Genomic DNA, 18,576 nt, shown 5'->3' with positions numbered 1-18,576 from the left:
CTCAGGAGATGAATGTTCAAAATTCAATGAAAACTCACATATGAGGAAATTCAATAAATGTGGAAGATGAAAGTAAGGAAAATTTAGTGGACGTGGAAGCTATCAAATGAAGAGAAATCAGCTGATAGAAGTTAGGAAAGTTCCATGGATATGGAAGTTAACAAATAGGGAAGTGCATATGAAAGAGGGTAAGTGAAGAACATTCAGGAGACATGGAAGTGGATGTGCAAGATGGAAATGAGGAATATTCAATGAATATGGAAATAGAAATAAGGCAAATTCAGCAGATATGGAAGCTAACAAATTAAAAAAATATAGGAATCTACAATTCAATTCCGTGGATATGGAAGTTAAGAAATCAAGCAAATTTAATGAATATGAAATATAGAAATAATTAAAACTAAATAGATTGGAAGATAAGAAATGAAGAAATTCAATAAACATGGAAGGTAGAAATTACAAAAATTCAGTGGATATGGAATTCAAGAAATGAGCAAAGATCCAATGCACATGTAATCTAAGAAATTAAGAAAATTCGATGAATATTGGAGCTAACAAATTAGAGAAATTCAATAGATAAGTGTATGAAAGATAAGAAATGAGGACGTACTGAAGAGAAAGGTTGGTAAAATGAACACACTGGGAAACAATATGAGTTACCAAGTTCCGTTACAGCTCATGGAAACAAACTTTGGGTTCTTTATTTGTTCCTTCATGTGTTAGCTTACGTATTCACTGCATTTTAATAATGTCTATCTTCCATCTTCATTGAATTTTTCTTCATTTGTTAGCTTCCATATTCTCATTGAATTCTCTTCATTTTTTGGCTTCACAAACACTGAATTTTCCTGACTTCTATCTTCCATTTTCATTAAATTATCTTCATGTTTTGGCTTCATATTCACTGAATTTTTCTCATTTCTAGCTTCCATATTCACTGAATTTTCTTCATTTCTATCTTCCATATTCACTGAATTCTCTTCATTTTTGGCTTCACATACACTGAATTTCCCTCATTTATATCTTCCATATTCATTGAATTTTCTTCATTTCTATCTTCCATATTCATTGAATTCTCTTCATTTTTTGGCTTCACATTCACTGAATTTTCCTCATTTCTATCTTCCATATTCACTGAATTTTCTTCATTTTTATCTTCCATATTCATTGAATTCTCTTCATTTTTTGGCTTCACATACACTGAATTTTCCTCATTTCTATCTTCCATATTCACTGAATTTTCTTCATTTCTATCTTCCATATTCATGGAATTCTCTTCATTTTTGGCTTTACATACACTGAATTTTCCTAATTTCTATACTCCATATTCATTGAATTTGCTTCATTTTTATCTTCCATATTCATTGAATTTTCTTCATTTCTATCTTCCATATTCATTGAATTCTCTTCATTTTTTTAGCTTCACATCCACTGAATCTTCTTAATATCTATCTTCTATGTTCGTTGAATATTCTTCATTTGTTAACTTCACATCCACGGAATTTTCCTCATTTCTATATTTCATATTTATTAAGTTTTCTTTGTTAGCTTCCATATCGACTAACTCCGGATAAGGAACAAAGAAAACAGGAAGAAGATGATTCACAATGAGGGAAGGTTTTGAAAGCACGTAAGAGGCGTTGACGCATATTTAAAGAGAACAGCGCGCGATAGGGGACTGATACCTGATAAATGCGATCATCAAGTGGTGCACTAGCCATTTTTTTTTAAAAAAAAGTAACGGACTATAGAGAAAGGGATTTTCGCCTTACCTCTTGGGAGGGAAAGATCTGCAAGGGGTAAAAGCAGGAACAGTTGAGCAGCGAGATAAGACTTGGCAACTTCTAAGTGGCAAGGTAAGGAAAAGTGGTGTGCGTAGCGGCACGGAAACAAGGAACAAGTTATCTCCTAAACAGCATCGCCCTTTGTTGCCGAGAAGTTCCGCGGAGCATAACTCTCTCACCCCCGCAGCATCCATTCAACTCCGAAGATCGTCGCCTGCGTCTTGCTCCCAGACAATCCCGGCAGCAGTAAAGACCCGTCGTCTCATCCTTCGGGTGATGCTCGGGAGAAGGCGCTCGGCTTCCACGACATGAAAGGGAACGGCCCGAGGCGTCCCCCCCTTCCCCCTCCTAATTCTCCCCTATTAACAGAGACGCTATTAGATTAGGTGGCTGTGGAGAGCGCCATGTTATATTTCGGAAACGCCGGGCTCCGTTGTCACGTTGGAGGAGCGTGGGATTCATCGATCACAATCATTTCCCGGGATGATTCTGATGCACTGGTTGATTACTTTATGAACAGATTTCGATAATCAATAGGGCAAAGCAAAAATGCATTTACAAACTTATATTTCCATAAATATGACCTAACAAAATGCCCCCACAATTTAAATTTGTATACAATAAATTGTGTTTTCCAATAGCATACTTCAAAAAATTTCCATACGTCCTAAACCAACAAGAAAATGCCCCAATACGAGGGCCGTCCAGAAAGTAAGTTCCAATTTCGTCCGTATGTGGCGCTAGTGGTCGGAACGCGACGCGCTTATGCAGGCCGGAAGAGGTGGTATGTGGTTGTAATCTGGTACAGTCTCAGCGCTGTGAAGACAGTCAGTCGTTTTAGGACAGTGCTAGAAGGACGATGGAAGCTCTAATAGCCGCCTACTGAGAGTTATGCGCCGCAATCAGAGAATGGGACGCCGGCAGAGATCCACATCCACAGGTAATTGTGTGAGGTGTATGGCGTCATGAGCGGTAGAATTGTCAAATGAATTCACGAAAGAGCGATCCAGTATGCAGGACCCAAACAGTATTTCTGCAGTCACGTTTTTCACGGTAAAGCTGTGTGATTTAGAAAGGATTTGCTTGGCTAATAGATTATTGCACTCGGTGCATTCGGCGATTATTTATTGAATTATTCCCAATATTATTGCGGATTAATTGTTGAACTCATTCCCACGAAATCACCAACGTACTCAACGAGCATTTTTTTAAACTCCCATATGTTCTTGTCGAATAAAGTATAGACTGATTTCGTTGCATTACGATGATAACTGTAATGAATTGCAGTGCCAAAACCAGGTGTTATATATACACATGGTGGTGTTATTAATAATATATTTTTAAATGATGTTACTATTTCTGAGAATCTCTGAAGACAAAATGGTACCACATTTAGCCATCCTGCTGCACGGCAACGGTGGGCCACATTTTGCGTACTACGTGGCACCAGTGAGCACAGACACCCTACTTATAGACCTGACATGACTCTCTAATCTTGCTATATCAAGAAGTCTAAGGCCATGTTAATATTCAACCATCCACTAGCCGTTACATAGACGTGGAATTTCGAACGACATTACGTCCAAGCCTTAGCTAGAATTCGAACTCGGGACCTCTTATGAGCCTGCCGCATGGTTTAGTCACTGAAAAATATCATATAGCTCGCTGTTGCGTGGTATTTACTTGGATTATTGACTCTTAGAGAGGGATCTTTCATTGGCGACGTTCAGGAATTCGATGTGGGAGCTGCAGACTTCAAAGTGCAGCTCCGAACGAGTGTTTTTGTCCCAAAATCTCTTTAATTGAGGCACCGACTGGAAGCCCAAGGCACTTTCCACTTAACCTTTGCTTCATTCAATTTTTCAAGACTCTTTGGAAGGCCTGTAATTAATTGTCACTGCTAACAGAAGCCGATGTGGACAGAAATTTTCTCGTTGTCCATTGAGAAGAGTGACACGACTGTAGCGCCGCGCACAATCGTGCAGTAACGAGTCTTTTGTCAGGTCGCTGAGAGAGTAATCAATTTTCTGTAGTCCATTTGTAGCAATTTGGTCTCTTTTTATCGAAGGGGAGTCCTTGAGAGGGAACAATGCTTCTTGATTTTCTCTTATATATCCTTTCCTCTTTCGTTTCAAGGTTATTTCCGAAAATTGTGACGCGCAGAGACAAGGACCTAATGCGGCAGAAGGTGTATTTTATTAAGTTGGAGAGTGGGGCTAAGAAACAGCCGCTTCGTTACCCTACCATTAAGTCCCTAGATGAGCAACAGTGCCATCTTGTGTCTGGGCTCCTAATTACAAAAGACACAAAGGTGGTGCCTTTTTTATCTCTCTCTTTCTCTGCTTCTCGTCTCGTTTTTCTTCGTTCCTTGTGAACCATCGCACCTGATCCAGTTCCGCAGCCTCGTAAAAGATCTTGTTGCTAGAAGAACAAAGTTTGTTCTTGTTTACATCTCTAGTTTCAGTTTTCTACAACTGCAATTGGAGCTTAAGGAGCTTTTATCGTCATTACGTGCATCTATCAATTGGTGTAATCGTTTCTTAAAGACTGCATGTTGTTTATAGTTTCGTTACAAGCCGTAGAACGAATATATGCGAGGCGCGTTCAATAAATATTTTCGATGACCTATTTACCGTGGGCTGAGGGACATTCAAGATCTCACACTTATCAATCCTTCTCTACATAGCAGCTACACAGAGTCACACACTTCTCCCGTTCTTTTCTTGGCCCGTGCAGATCCTTTTCATAGAACTCAGCCGGTTGGAACATAAGCCATGGCCGCACCTCATTAATCAGTGTATCAACACCTGCGAACTGCTTGCGTTTCAAAAGCAATTTCTTAGAGCGAAAGAGGTGGAAGTCAGTAGATGCAAGGTCAGGACAATAAGGAGGATGTGGTAGAATTTCATAGTCACAAAAGCGTGGTTCCCTTTGTAAGGCATTCACATTGTGGGCAGGAGCATTATCTTGCACGTGATGGATACAATGGGAAATAAAGAATACCGCGCGTTTCTGTTTTGATTATCCCGCCTGCACAATGCACCTCAAGACCAGCAAGGAGCAGACCAATGAAAAGAGACGCTTATATTGAGAGTTAAGAAGAAGTACTGTGGGGAAAGTGCTCTCATGGAAGCACATCCCGTTTCATCTGCGATTATCACGACGCTACACTGCACTGCTACTCGCGAATCAGATGAAGATGTTTCCCACTGCACGAACGCGACCGACGAAGCCTCCTGTCTCCCTTACTCCCTCCTTTGCACCTCTCGTACAACGCAACAGTACCGCTGCTCGCTTTGCATACGAGAGCACTGTTCCACAATTCCGTCAGGTTGACCTGCCCAGATTTAGTGGTTAACAATAAGTAATATAATAAATAATGTGCACACGCAGAGAGAAAGAGAGAGATTGAAAGGAATTAGAAAAGATAGAAAGAGATAAGGATTGGAGAGAAAAAGTGAAAGAAAGAAAGATGAAAATCAAGGAGGGGGAAGAGATGATGAGAGAAGAAGATAGAGAAAGCTCAAAGGAGAAATAATTATATACAGAAGGGAGGGAAATAGTAGAGAAACAGACAATGAATGTGGGTTAAGTAAAATTTAAAGAAGACAGCAAAACGAGAATGAGAGATAGAGAAAGAGAAGTTATAAGCAAGAACAAGAGCATAAAGAAGAAAGCAAAACGAGAATGAGAGATACAGAAATAGAAGATAGAAAAGTAAGAACAAGAGAATAGAGAAGAAAGCTAAACGACAATGAGAGAGAGAGAAAGAGAATATGTAAAAAGCAAGACCAAAATAATGAAAGTAAAGATAAGAAGTTGGGAACAGAAAAATGAGAGTAATAAATAAAGAAATAAATAAAGAAGGAGAATCAAAAGACAATAAAATCAGAGCTCGCTGTCCACTCACGGGTCCACAAAACGAACTTCTCTGGCGAATACACTCTTACAGACATGAAAAAGGAATCCTTAGTCCTACTAAATCCCTAGCCTCTGAGACTCTAGCTTGTTGAGGTACAAAACATCAAGGAGCAGTGTTGCCACAATCTAAGGGAAGAATTTCCCTTTTAGAGGCACAAACTCTACCGTTTTTGCGCAATTTTCGCCTGCATCTAAATAAATCTTATAACACAAATAGTAATTGATGTTGGTAGTATTATCACCAGCAATATTTTCGATACCCCTTCTTTATATACCGGTACGTAGAAAATATTAAATAAATTATTCATCTACATGCTTGTAGCCAAACGTCTCGCTATTGAGCCAGCTGCCTTATACCCTGTACCAGCTAAAGCCTGAATCACACGGAACTGGATATCCAGTAGGAATGCTCTAGTTGACGCTGGACTGGCTCCCCATTTACTAGTTTTCGCCTCACACGGTACTTGTTACACCGTCTTTCGTTCCCATAATGGCGGCCGCGTGAGATGTAAACAACGTATCACTTCACACTTTTAAAATACGATAACTATTGAACCGAGAGGAATTACGGTTCGTATTAAATGGTTTTAGGTAGAGAAGAATGGCGCTGATTAATTACATACTTTACAACGTTTACTGTACACGAATGGAAGAATGTTTTAGCTTTTTCAATTGTAAACATGCCTTTCGTGCTGTATGCACTCGGAAACCACAGACAAAAAACGCTACTTTGTAAACTCACAAATTATCTTCACATGGCCAAACTTTGCTCTGATTGGCTGTTCCATAGAATCTAGTCGAAGAAAGTTAGTAGCAATTAGAACATGTCCTATTCCTCAAAACCAGTCAAGCAGTCAGCCAGGCGGCCATGATTGCTACCTAGAAAGTCAGTTCATCGCCAACTAGGGCATTCCAACTAGAAATCCAGTTCCGTGTGATACGGGCTTAACTGTAGACCAGGCGAACGAGAACAAGTCTCTGCTCAAGTAGTGACGCGAGACGGCTCCAAAAATGAACAGTGAGAGAAACGGGATTGCGTAATGGATGACTGGAGTTACCCGATTTCGCTGCTTCGCTCTGGAAGCGTTGCAAACTTTTGAAAAGGATAATACCGAATGCACATGGCAAACGGGCCGTATTTTTGTCTCCAAGTCCGTATAAGAATTTCTTAGGGAAATATTAGACATAAAACAGCAAGTGTAAATTTTGACAAGCCTTACATAACTAAGGTCTGGAACGTACGTCCGTACATGCCATGAAATATCCGTACATTTACAGCCAGGACCGTACAGTTGGCAATGCTGCGCTTTTACCACTCGATTTCCTTCCTCCTCCTCTACCGCTATGCGCGACCCTGCTCCACAGTTAGCTGGAACAGGGTATAGGTTCGAATCCCGGACAGGCAGGTGTTCGTTCCATCACCCATTTCATGAGTCCGTTCAGCCTCATCGTCCTTATTATACGAAAATGTGGAAAATCGACGTCAATCAAACATCTATCTATCTATATATATATATATATATATATATATATATATATATATATATATATAGAGAGAGAGAGAGAGAGAGAGAGAAAGGTCTAAATATGGGCCCCCTTTTTATGTTCTCATTTTCGGAGGGAAAAAATAATATATCAAGCACCTGCCTTTAAAATGCATATCTATGAAATATATACTTAAATGTAATTGCATGTTAAAGTATAGAAGGTCTCCATTTTTTTTAAAAAAAAAAGCAATTTCCAAAAAATGGTAAAATGATGTATTTCAAAATTGTGGTCTAAATATGGGCTACTAGTGGCAATATCACAAAAAGCAATTAAAATATTTAAAAAAACAGTCATTTATCGCAAAAACATTATAAAATTCATATTTATGAATAATCTGTTGTTTTGAAAATCACGCGGAATGGGATAAATCGAAATTAAGACAAACATCCAAATATTTGTTGAAAATGTGATCTCAACATTAGACGTCATAGCCCATATTTAGACCATCACGCTATTTTTCTCCTTCAATTTATTTTCGCTGTCTGTTTTACGTATTTCACAAACAAATCATGGCATTATAAAAGCTCACATTTGTGTTATGTACCGCTAATATCATAACCTATACAAAGCAGATGAGATTTCAGAAAGCGACGAGTTAAAACATACCTGCAAAAGGTTTTCGGAGGTCGCAATTCTACAACAGAGTCCAAGGCCGAAACTAACCACCACTTTCTCTTGGTAGACGCAACCTTTTTCCTTGACAGATAAGCAGTTCCAATAGCCTCTGCCAGGCTGCAGCACCCGAGAGCGCTGATAACTCCAAAACTCATATTTAAACCTTCGCCCATATTTAGACCTTCTCTTCTATACACACACACATATGCAGAGACAGAGAGATACAGGCTTGTGCTCAAAGAAATGCAAATAAAGATAAGAGGCAAAAAAATTTGGATATGAACTGAAACCTAATATAATCCATATTACTTACTCTGATGGCTGAAATTTTGATATTTTTAATAGAATTTCCCTTTTGGCTTATCGGTCGGAAAATTCCCTGCAAATGGGGAAACTTCTCTTCATGTGGCAACACTGCAATGAACTCGACTCTCAAAGGCAGGAAGCGAGTCTTCAATGCTTGCAGACAGTATCAGGATGCGCAGTTGGACGCATCGAGACCTTCTGCGCATGTGAGTAACGAATAGCATTGAGTGGGAGGGACTTTATTTTTAAAGTCGCGCTCGAGACTCGCTTCTAATATGCGCAGAAGCCTTGGCGCAGCTTCTTTCGAAAACAACCCAGCTCTACCTGTTGCATTTATTTCCGAAAAAGGTCGATGCGCTGAGAAGTTCGTGTGGTATATCTCCCGAAGCTAATTACTAAATCCACACTTGTACGAAAGTGACGTCACGATGCAGGCGACACGAGCAACAGGCAAAGGTCGAAGGTCGAGTGTACATGTTGGTCTCACACAACTGCCACGTCACAGCGGACATGTGTAATGAGGTAGACATTACGCAGGTAATGATGTGCACTATTAGTCATGTGCGCTGTGCATTGTCGTGATGGCTTGAACAAATTTGCACTGTAATTATATAAATTAGTCTGTCAATGTTCTGCCACTTTAATGACTTCTTGTAATTTATATTGGAAGTAAAAAGTTATGATTAATTGAAGGAAATATATCATTATTAATATTGGTACTAGGAAAAGAGGGGTGTTGTGAAACGGTACGAATGATTTGGTTTATTTCGCTTTTCTTCCCATTTATGCTAATCGCGAAGATGGGGGTGAGTGATGATATGATGAAATTGATGAACGGATTCACAAGAGAGCACCAATGCGTAGGCCGTGTAGTCACGTCTAGCCTAACCCCATTTCATTCAATTGCTTATCAGCACAAGATAATGTGATTTATGATCTGGCCGCCATTTTAGGCGGAACAGGATATCTTGTTTCGTCAAAATTTCTCTCTCTTACTTGCGATATTTCCCTTCCAACCGGTTTAGGCGAAATGGGATTAGGCGAAACTAAAATGGCGGACAGTTTTCAGATCTGATTGATAGGTGCTGATAAGACATTACGCGAAATGAGATGCGATAGCCTAAGCAGAGATTCGAACACGGGAACTCTGGCGTCCGTGTCCTCCCGTTTCGCCTTATTGCGTTTTCACCTCCCCCAATACAATTTCAAATGATTTACGTGACACGAACTTTCTAAGGCGAAACGGGACATCCCATTTCACCTTACCCTGTTTCGCCTTACACACAAAAAATTTCCCACATCGACTTGAAGGGTAATTCATAATGGGAGCGCAGAGCTTGTGATGTTGCCTACCTTGCCCCCCCACGACTCCCAGGAGCACCGACCAGGTTAGGTTAGGTTAGGTTGATTGTAAGTCAATAATATTCCCTGGTGAAACCACTTATTCTTTGGATGAAATGGTAAAATATAACAGTGTTCCTGAATTTTTCACTCAATGCATTTTTGCTTTGATTGTTGTGTTCTAATACTAACTAAATTAACTTTATTTCTGTTCTTAACAATAAGAGTAAGAAACTATGGGCTTTCTTGAAGGTATAACAAGTGCTCGACCAACACTATTCAGTTTACAACAAGCATCATCAATTGAATGATATCAGATATCACCCCCAGCCGAACACACATATTCAGAACTTCCAATACTACTAATTTTATTGTCAATTTCCAGGGGAGAATCCACCAATCCGTTCGACCCCCCCCCCTCCATGCGGGGGTGGACGATCTCAGAGGGGGAATAGTTGAGAGTATATTTTCGAACAGAACACCTCTGGAACTCAGACAGACTCTTCATCAATTGGAACCTGGGTGTAATGGCGGCAGGAGCGTGGTGCTGATCACATCACCTCCAGCTATGGTCAAGATCGAGGAGTGGAGCCATACCTCTACTGTGGAGCTTGTGTGTTGCGTCTTGTCCATCCTTATGTTGGGTGTCAGTTCACAGCCTCTGTATCAGTGGCGTAATGGTGCTAGTTCTTGGATCTGTTGAACTTTGTTCTTTGTACGTCTTTTGTCAATGGAGTACGTCGCTGCGCTATTTGTTCATCTTCAAAATATTTACTCTTCTAATTCACTCTCTTGTAAATTATTATTCTTTTGCTAAGGGGCTCATGTCCCTGTACCTGATTGATTTGATGTTTTAAGTCCACTTTATGCACAGTTAGGCTAATCTGGACTGGACCTACAGTTTAAAGTGGGATCCGAACCACTATGTGCCTCCATTGGGAATCGAACTCGGGAAACCTCGATTACACGACGCTACACTAAGCCATCGGGGAGACCCGTATAAAGAGTGAGGCCAGATAGCCTAAGTGCTGACGCATCTACAAAGTATTTAATAAGTAAACAAACAAAGCTACACTTTCCTGGAATAAGAAATAATGCTTACTCCTTCTTTTCTCTTTGAATCCTTTATCCTCTGTTTTTCTTTTGTTTTCTATAACTCTCCGTCCTTTTTCCATAGTTTTTGTAACCCTTTCTTCAGGTTTACTCCCTCGCTTTTTTGCTCATGTCTTTAATGTTTTCTCTAGCGTTTCCTGTCATTTACTTTCTCTCTTTCAATCTCTCCCACTTTCTTTTCTTTCCAACTCTGTCTCCTCTTGTTTCTTTTCCTCTCTCTGAATGTCTGATTTGTTTATTCTCGCCTTTCTCTTCCTATGCTTTTGGCTCCCCTGTTAGAAACTTTTCTTTGAGTACCCATGCCATGATTCGAATCCGAAATCTCTCTCTGTTATGGTAGCAGGTTACATCGAATAGGTTTTCATTACCAGTAAATCATATGTAACGTGTAGCAGTGTTCACGTTACAAGGATTATATAAACTTAATATTTTCCTTTGTTTGGTATTTATAATTTTTGGGTGTTAATGGTTAATTACCAAGAAAAGTGGAACGACCTCGTATATAGACTATACATCCAGATGTTAAATAAAAGTTCAAAGATTTTGTTTCTTTCTGCCAGCAAGCTGAGCTGGGAATTTTTTTTTATCGGTGACAACAATGCGAGAAAACAATCGCTATTGTGTAGAAGCCAGGCAGACTCAACTTTAAGTAAACGTTGAAACCGGGGAAAAGACGAAAGATTAGGCTGTCTTCCCCACGCTATATCTGTCGTGTCCCTTGGCGGACAATAAGTTAACTAATATCATATTAATCCCTGATTCTTTTACTGCAAGACGGTGTAATCAGAATTTAGTTATGTTAAGGTAAACGAAAGTTATGCCCGCGCAAGACAAAACCTGTATTTAAAGAAATTTTGCTTAACACTTTAACGTTGTAAACTTTCTTTCTTTTCTTTGTTGTCTTTTCGCGTGGCCGTTGCAGGGAGAGAGGGGAGTTGGAAGAAGCAATACTCCCTAGTCAAGTTAAATGCTGAGTGTAACAATTAAAATTATCTTGCATATTTAATATTCACAAAAGGTTAAAAATAGTAATTTCTGTATGTAGCTAATTATGTTCCTCTTTGATATTTTATTAATATGTATTTTATTGTAATGAAAAATTGAGGTAAAGATAAAAGTTGGTAAATCCTTCACGGCACCGAGAATTCCTATATAAGCAGCGAAGCTCGGTGGCCCGTGGCCTTTTGTATTCGAACTCCAGATAAATACGAAACTCGTAGTACCGTCTTTTCTTTTCACACCCGTATTTCTGCGCTTACTTCCACGTCGCTACTAGGAATTAGTTTATTCTGGATTATCGTTAGGACAATTACTTAGCTCTTCTGGTCAGAAGGCTTATGTTCTCTCGGTTCTATGCTTCTGGTCAGGAGATATAATTGAGAGGATTGTGATTGTCGTAGGATACACCAGAATTCGGGATCGGTCGATAGACTGTTAGTAGTCAACGTTGTGTCCCTGGTCAGGGAACACCTTTTCTTATTCTGTGGTCACGGATTAATTTTCAGTTCTCTGGTCAGAGGCTGAAAAGAGAAAAGGAAGTTGGGTGCTTAACTGAATATCGACAGAACCTAGTGGGGAAAAGGATTGTCGATTGCTTATAGAATCTTGGTCAAGATCTATAAGTACATTGAGAACCTTTGACCTAGAATTACGAGGGACCTTACGTCGAGGATTGAAGAAGCCGGATTAACCCGAACCTTGAGCCGAGGAGACTCAAGCCCCGAAGCGATACTGAGTGTGAAGCCGAGGCTCTATAGACCCATCGAACCAAGTACGATCCAGGGCGGATCCTTACAAGTGGCGCTGCAACGTTTGGGGCTCGAAGTATATATCCGGTGGTTCTTCTGAAATTACGAAACATCGAGATGGCAACAAGAAAGTCTAAACGCAATTCATTGCCGACGATTGTAGAGGAAGACGGAAATTTGCACTTTGATTGTTGCTCCGATCAAGATGAAGATAAGGGGGCATTTCGGTGCATTTCCTGCAACCAGTGGAAGCATTTCGTTTGTGAATTTGAGGCTGAATCCGTGGAAGGGCAAGATTTAGTTGCCGCCCGGTGTAAAGGTTGCCAGGGCGATGACGATGAGAATAAGGAACCTGCTATTGAACTTCCTCCGTGGTTGACAGTTTGGTCCGAAATGGAAGAAAAGAAAAGAAGGAGAGAAAAAGTCGAAGAAGAAAAGAAACGTCAAATAGAAAAGGCTGCAGAGGTGAAAGCTCGGAAGGCGGAAGAGAAAGCTAAAAAAATCGCTGAAGAGAACAGGTGGCAACAGTTCTGGAGTATATTAAGAGAAGAGAAAGCAGAAGAAGAAAGAAAGCGGCAAGTAGAGAAAACCGAAGAAGAAAGAAAGCGACAAGAAGAGAAAGCAGTAGAAGAAAGAAAGCGACAAGAGAATGCAGAAGAAGAAAGAAAGCGACAAGAAGAGAAAGCAGTAGAAGAAAGAAAGCGACAAGAAGAGAAAGCAGAAGAAGAAAGAAAGCGACAAGAAGAGAAAGCAGTAGAAGAAAGAAAGCGACAAGAAGAGAAAGCAGAAGAAGAAAGAAAGCGACAAGAAGAGAAAGTCGAAGAAGAAAGAAAGCGACAAGAAGAGAAAGCCGAAGAAGAAAGAAAGCGACAAGAAGAGAAAGCCGAAGAAGAAAGAAAGCGACGAGAAGAGAAAGCAGAAGAAGAAAGAAAGCGACAAGAGGAGAAAGTCGAAGAAGAAAGAAAGCGACAAGAAGAGAAAGCCGAAGAAGAAAGAAAGCGACAAAAAGAGAAAGCAGAAGAAGAAAGGAAGCGACATGCTGATAAATCGGAAAATGAAGAACGGTGGAAACAGCTGCACGAAACTCTAAGCAAGGAACTGTCCCAAAATAATGAGAAGTGGGAGGTACTCCACACAACGCTTACAGTTGAGCGAGAGCGTGAAATGGAAGGAATTACTCGTTCCATGGAAACTCTGGGAGTGAGTGTAACCGAGATTAAGGAACAGATGACTGCTTATCTAGGGAAAAATGAGGAAGTAAGTTCTAAGGTTGCTGAATGCTTCGAGAGGTTAGAGAATTTTGGTGAAGAACTACGTCAAGGAGAAAGTAAGGTTTCTTCTTTTTGCGAAGAGATAAATACTAGTATTTCCAGCTTCCGTGAAGAAGTAACCCACAATATAACCAGCGTTCGTGAAGAAGTGGATAACATTGCAAAGAATAACACTTGTGTGGCCACCGAGTTACGTCAGCTGAAATTAAACATGCAACAAAACATAAGCTCCTTGAGAGACAGACTTCAAGGACTTCGCGTAGATTCAACTCAACAGGAAACCGCTGTTAAGTCACCTTATGGCTTTGATAACCATCAGTCAGCTGGAGAGACGTCAGATTACGTTGCGAGTGAGGGTGCACGTGGACCTCTGAGAAAGAGAAAGATCTCAAGGAAGAATAATGATAGGCCTACAGTGGAAGATCAAATTGTTCGAGGTATGGAAGAAAGAATTAAACACAGTAAAGTTGTGACCTCCATTGGAAACTCTGATGCTGGAAGGTTTGGAAAAACTTCGAAGACAGAAATAAACCGGAAGAGACCTTCTTGTGATTCATCTTCGGAGGACGAAAGACCACCGGGAAGGATTCGTCGGAAGAGGCGGAAACCTGGAAGGAACTCAACTCCATCTTCAGATTCGGAATTAGATAAAAAAATCGGAGGACGATATGTCAAATTACCTCGAATATCTGACTTAAATCAACTCCCTAAGTTCAGTGGTAACATTGAAGCTCAAAGTGCACAGAAGTACTTGAAGGAACTAAATGTTAACTTTGAGCTTATGCAAGTTCCAGAGAAATATCGTCTCCAGTTACTATCCAGATTGTTTACCGGACAAGCCGAGCATTGGTTCCAGGCCCATTATGAAGAGTTTAGGGACTACAATGGATTTTGTAAAAAGTTTACTGCTACATTTGCTTCAGAGGAAGCAAAACAAAGACAATTGGACGTCTTGAGAAATAGAAAGTACACTAAAGGCTCCAATCAAACCATGGAAGAGTATGCGTGGGGAATCTATGCTGGGTTTAAGAATCTTTCGCCAGTACTCATAGAAAGTGAGGTCTTGAATTTGATAATTAAACAGATGTCTTATAAAGTCAGACAACTTTGCCTCGTTAACCCACCAAAGACAATGGAAGAGTTAGCAGCGTTCCTGAAAAGATATGAAGTGAATGAGGAGGCCGAAAGCTGGAGAGCAGATTGGTTCAAGAGAAGTGAAGCTGGGAACAGTAATAATGGAAGGTTTAGAAATCAGCAACCAATACAGAGAAATACAGCAGTGAGACAAGTCGTCCGAGAAAACCACGGACCTGCGGGGAGAAATATTAACAACAACGTCCGTAACCATGAAGAACCAAGGACAGGTAATAATGGTTACCGTCAAACTAGGGAGTTTAGAGGAAGGACGTGGTATAGAAGTCGACCTAATAGACAAGAACCCAGATCTGATCCCGAGACGAGAGCACCAGAAGGAGGTTACGTCGAGAGAAGAAGAAACTCTGCATCTCCTCCTCGAAGAAGAGTCTACAATTCTCCTAACCGGCAATTCGTGACTTCAGGATCTCAGACATATGAATCCGAGTTACCGAGGACCTTTGAGCAACAACAAGCTGTTGATCAGACTCGTCAGTTCTATTGGAGCGCTCCAGTAGTTCCCACTAACCAAGGTTTAAATGGGAATCTTGCTTAAGTTCCGTTCCGCTTGGGCAAGGAAGTAGTAAGGAACGATTAGTATCCAATGGCGAAACTTTTAACAGGGCTTACGAAATCCATTACAGCTACTCCTTAACCAAAGTAGAAGAGAAAGCTGTGGAAGAAGGGATTAAGAGGTCTGTTGAATTAACTACTTTCCATAATACGCCCAAAGTTAAAGCTCAAGTTGCAGACATTCCTGTCGTTTGCTTACTCGACACTGGGAGCGAGGCTTCGTTGTTAAATTTCGACATTTGGATGGAACTACTTGAGAAGTACAGGGGAATGAAACTACAGAAGGATCCAGAAATTCGAATAGTTGGAGTAACCGGTTCGAATCGGATAAGGATTTGTGGGAGAAGGAATATTAGCATTAAATTTAAAGACCAAGAATTGAACACTGAAGTATTTGTGATAAAGAAGTTAAGTGTTGATGTTTTACTGGGCATGCCGTTTCTTAAGCCCTATGGAGCCAATATCTGTTTGTTGGAGAACGAGTTGACACTGCAAAGTAGCTGCACCCCGCTCACTGTTAATATAGATTACGACGGAGGCAAGGAAGCCAGAGTAAACGTCGCTGTGTTGGATAAGTGGAGTGCCAGTGAAGATAAAATTAGGGAAAAGGTTGAAGAAAGTCAGTTCTTGTTCAAGAGTGAACAGGATAGTTTGTTCCATTTGCTTATGAAATATCACCATGTATTTTCAGAAAGACCTGGCTGTGCTAGAGACGTTCAGTGTGAGATATGGTTGAAGGATTTAGAGCCAGTGTTTAGGAAGCCTTATCCGATCCCTGTTGCCAAGCGTGAAGCTTTAGAAAAGGAACTAAATTTATGGAAGGAATGGGGAGTCATTCAACCTTCGAATTCTGCCTATTTGAATCCTTTAATTGTAGTGGATAAACCTCAAGGACAAATACGCCCGTGCATTGATTTTCGCCAGCTCAACAACAAAATGATAGTTCCAAGAAGTTCCGTCGAACCCATCCATGAGTCTTTGCAACGTTTCCGAGGATCCAGGTACTTTTCCAGCTTGGATCTCGCGTCTGGCTACCTTCAGGTAAAAATACACCCTAGCCACAGAAAATACACCGCTTTTTCTTATCGAGGTCGCTTATATGAATTTACTCGGATGCCTTTTGGACTTTCGAATGCGGTCAGCACTTTTGTCTCAGTCATGCACAAATATTTTGGTCCAGAGAGTGAGGAGTATCTGACCGTGTATCTGGATGATTTACTTGTTCACTCCAGGACGCTTCTAGAGCATTTACAGCATTTACAATTGGTCATAGAACGATTGAGAGAATGTGGAATGACCATTAAATTAAGGAAATGTGAATTTGTCAAAAAGGAGATTCGCTTTTTAGGGCATATAGTATCAGGAGAGGAAGTAAAACCTGACCCCGCTGGGAATGAAGCCATTTTAAGATTTCCTCGACCGACTTGTAGGAAGGACCTCCGGAAGTTCTTAGGTCTTGCTAATTGGAGAAGAAAATTTTACCCTGGATTAGCACAGGATGTAGAACCCTTAAGTCACCTCCTAAGGAAGGATGTTAAGTGGAGCTGGGGTGAAGAGGAAGAACAGGCCTTCCAGAAAATTAAGATTACGTTAGTTACCACTGGTGCATTGTCTCAGCCAGACTTTAATTTAAGCTTTTGTCTACAGTGCGACGCCTCTGCTAAAGGGCTAGGCTGCATATTGTTCCAAGAACCAGAAGGTGGCGAGAAAATTGTAAATGTTATCCAATATGCAAGTCGAAAGTTGAGAAACAATGAGAGACACTATTCCATCCATGAACTGGAGTGTCTGAGCATCATTTTTGGTGTGGAGAAATTTTCGGTTTATTTAAAAGGCCAATCATTTAAAATATACTCAGACCACAAGGGACTCGTCTGGTTAAAAAACTCTCAGGATCTTAATAGCAGGTTAACTAGATGGGCTTTGAAACTACAGGCTTACCAATTCCAGATTATTTACGTCAGAGGAAAGGATAATGAGATAGCTGACACTCTTTCCCGGTATCCTGTGTCCGATTCACCAGAAGGAGATATTCCGAAGACACTTTTTAAGGTGAACTATATTTGGCAAGAACGGGAAGAAACTGAGGAACTGGAGAAGTGGATTGAAGCTCAGAGGGAGGACTTGTTTTGTCAAAGCATCTTGAACATCTTGGAAGCTCCAGAAGAGACTGATACCCTTACTCAAGGTAGAACTAGGAAGAATTATTGTCTACATGGAGGTTTATTGTTCAGAAGAGTTCAGGGTGAATCCATTATTTGGAAGCTTTGTGTGCCGTCAATATTTGTTTCCCAGATACTTAGAGAAAATCACGATAACCTAGGACACTTTGGCATTACAAAAACCAAAGCTAAAATAAAATATAGATATTTTTGGCCCAAACTATCCGGAGATGTTATTCGGTATGTGAAGGACTGTGAGATGTGTGCCAAGACAAAAATGGATAAGATAGGAATCCTGAGAGAGAAGCTTCACATTTCACCCAAGGATCCTCATGAGATGCTGTCTATTGATATTATAGGTCAGCTACCAACTTCCCATGGGTTCTCCTACATTTTTACTGCCGTTGACATTGGCACAAAATTCGTTTCGGCCTATCCTCTGAGGAGAGCTACATCTCAGGAGATCGTGAACTTATTGGAGAAGACGTATTTTGCACACTACCCTCGAGTAAAAGTCATCCTCTCAGACCGAGGTACCCAGTTCACTTCGACAACCTGGAGCGAGTATATGAGAAGAAAGGGCATTACTCATGTCTGCACTACAGCCTATCATCCCAGCAGTAATGTGGTAGAGAGAATTAACCAAGAAGTCGTCCGTCTTTTGCGGCTGTTTTGCTACAGAGAGCATACTCGTTGGGCCACCTTCATCAATGATGTGGTTTGGTTATTGAACAATTCCGTCTCCTCTGTTACGGGATATGCTCCTTCTGAACTTTTCTTCAATAGAGCCATCCCGGAGGAACCTCATGAAAGGTTTTATTGGCCTGTACCACAGGATGAGAAGACGACTTGGGCCTTTAAATTATATCAAGCTCAAGGGAGAGAAAAAGCCCAACAGAAGAAGAGAAGAGTGAAGAATCAAGGACAAGCATTGATCTTGAAGGAAGGAGATCTGGTCCTAGTAAAGAACCGTAAGCTGAGCTCCAGTCGTCTCCAAACCATCTCCAAACTCTTCGAGGTGTACGTCGGTCCATACATCGCTACCCAGATGAGGGACAAC

Source organism: Lepisma saccharinum, chromosome 25 (genome assembly GCF_977018435.1).
Source record: "Lepisma saccharinum chromosome 25, izLepSacc3.1, whole genome shotgun sequence".
In the NCBI taxonomy this organism is placed as follows: domain Eukaryota; kingdom Metazoa; phylum Arthropoda; class Insecta; order Zygentoma; family Lepismatidae; genus Lepisma; species Lepisma saccharinum.
This window is presented reverse-complemented; position numbering follows the sequence as displayed.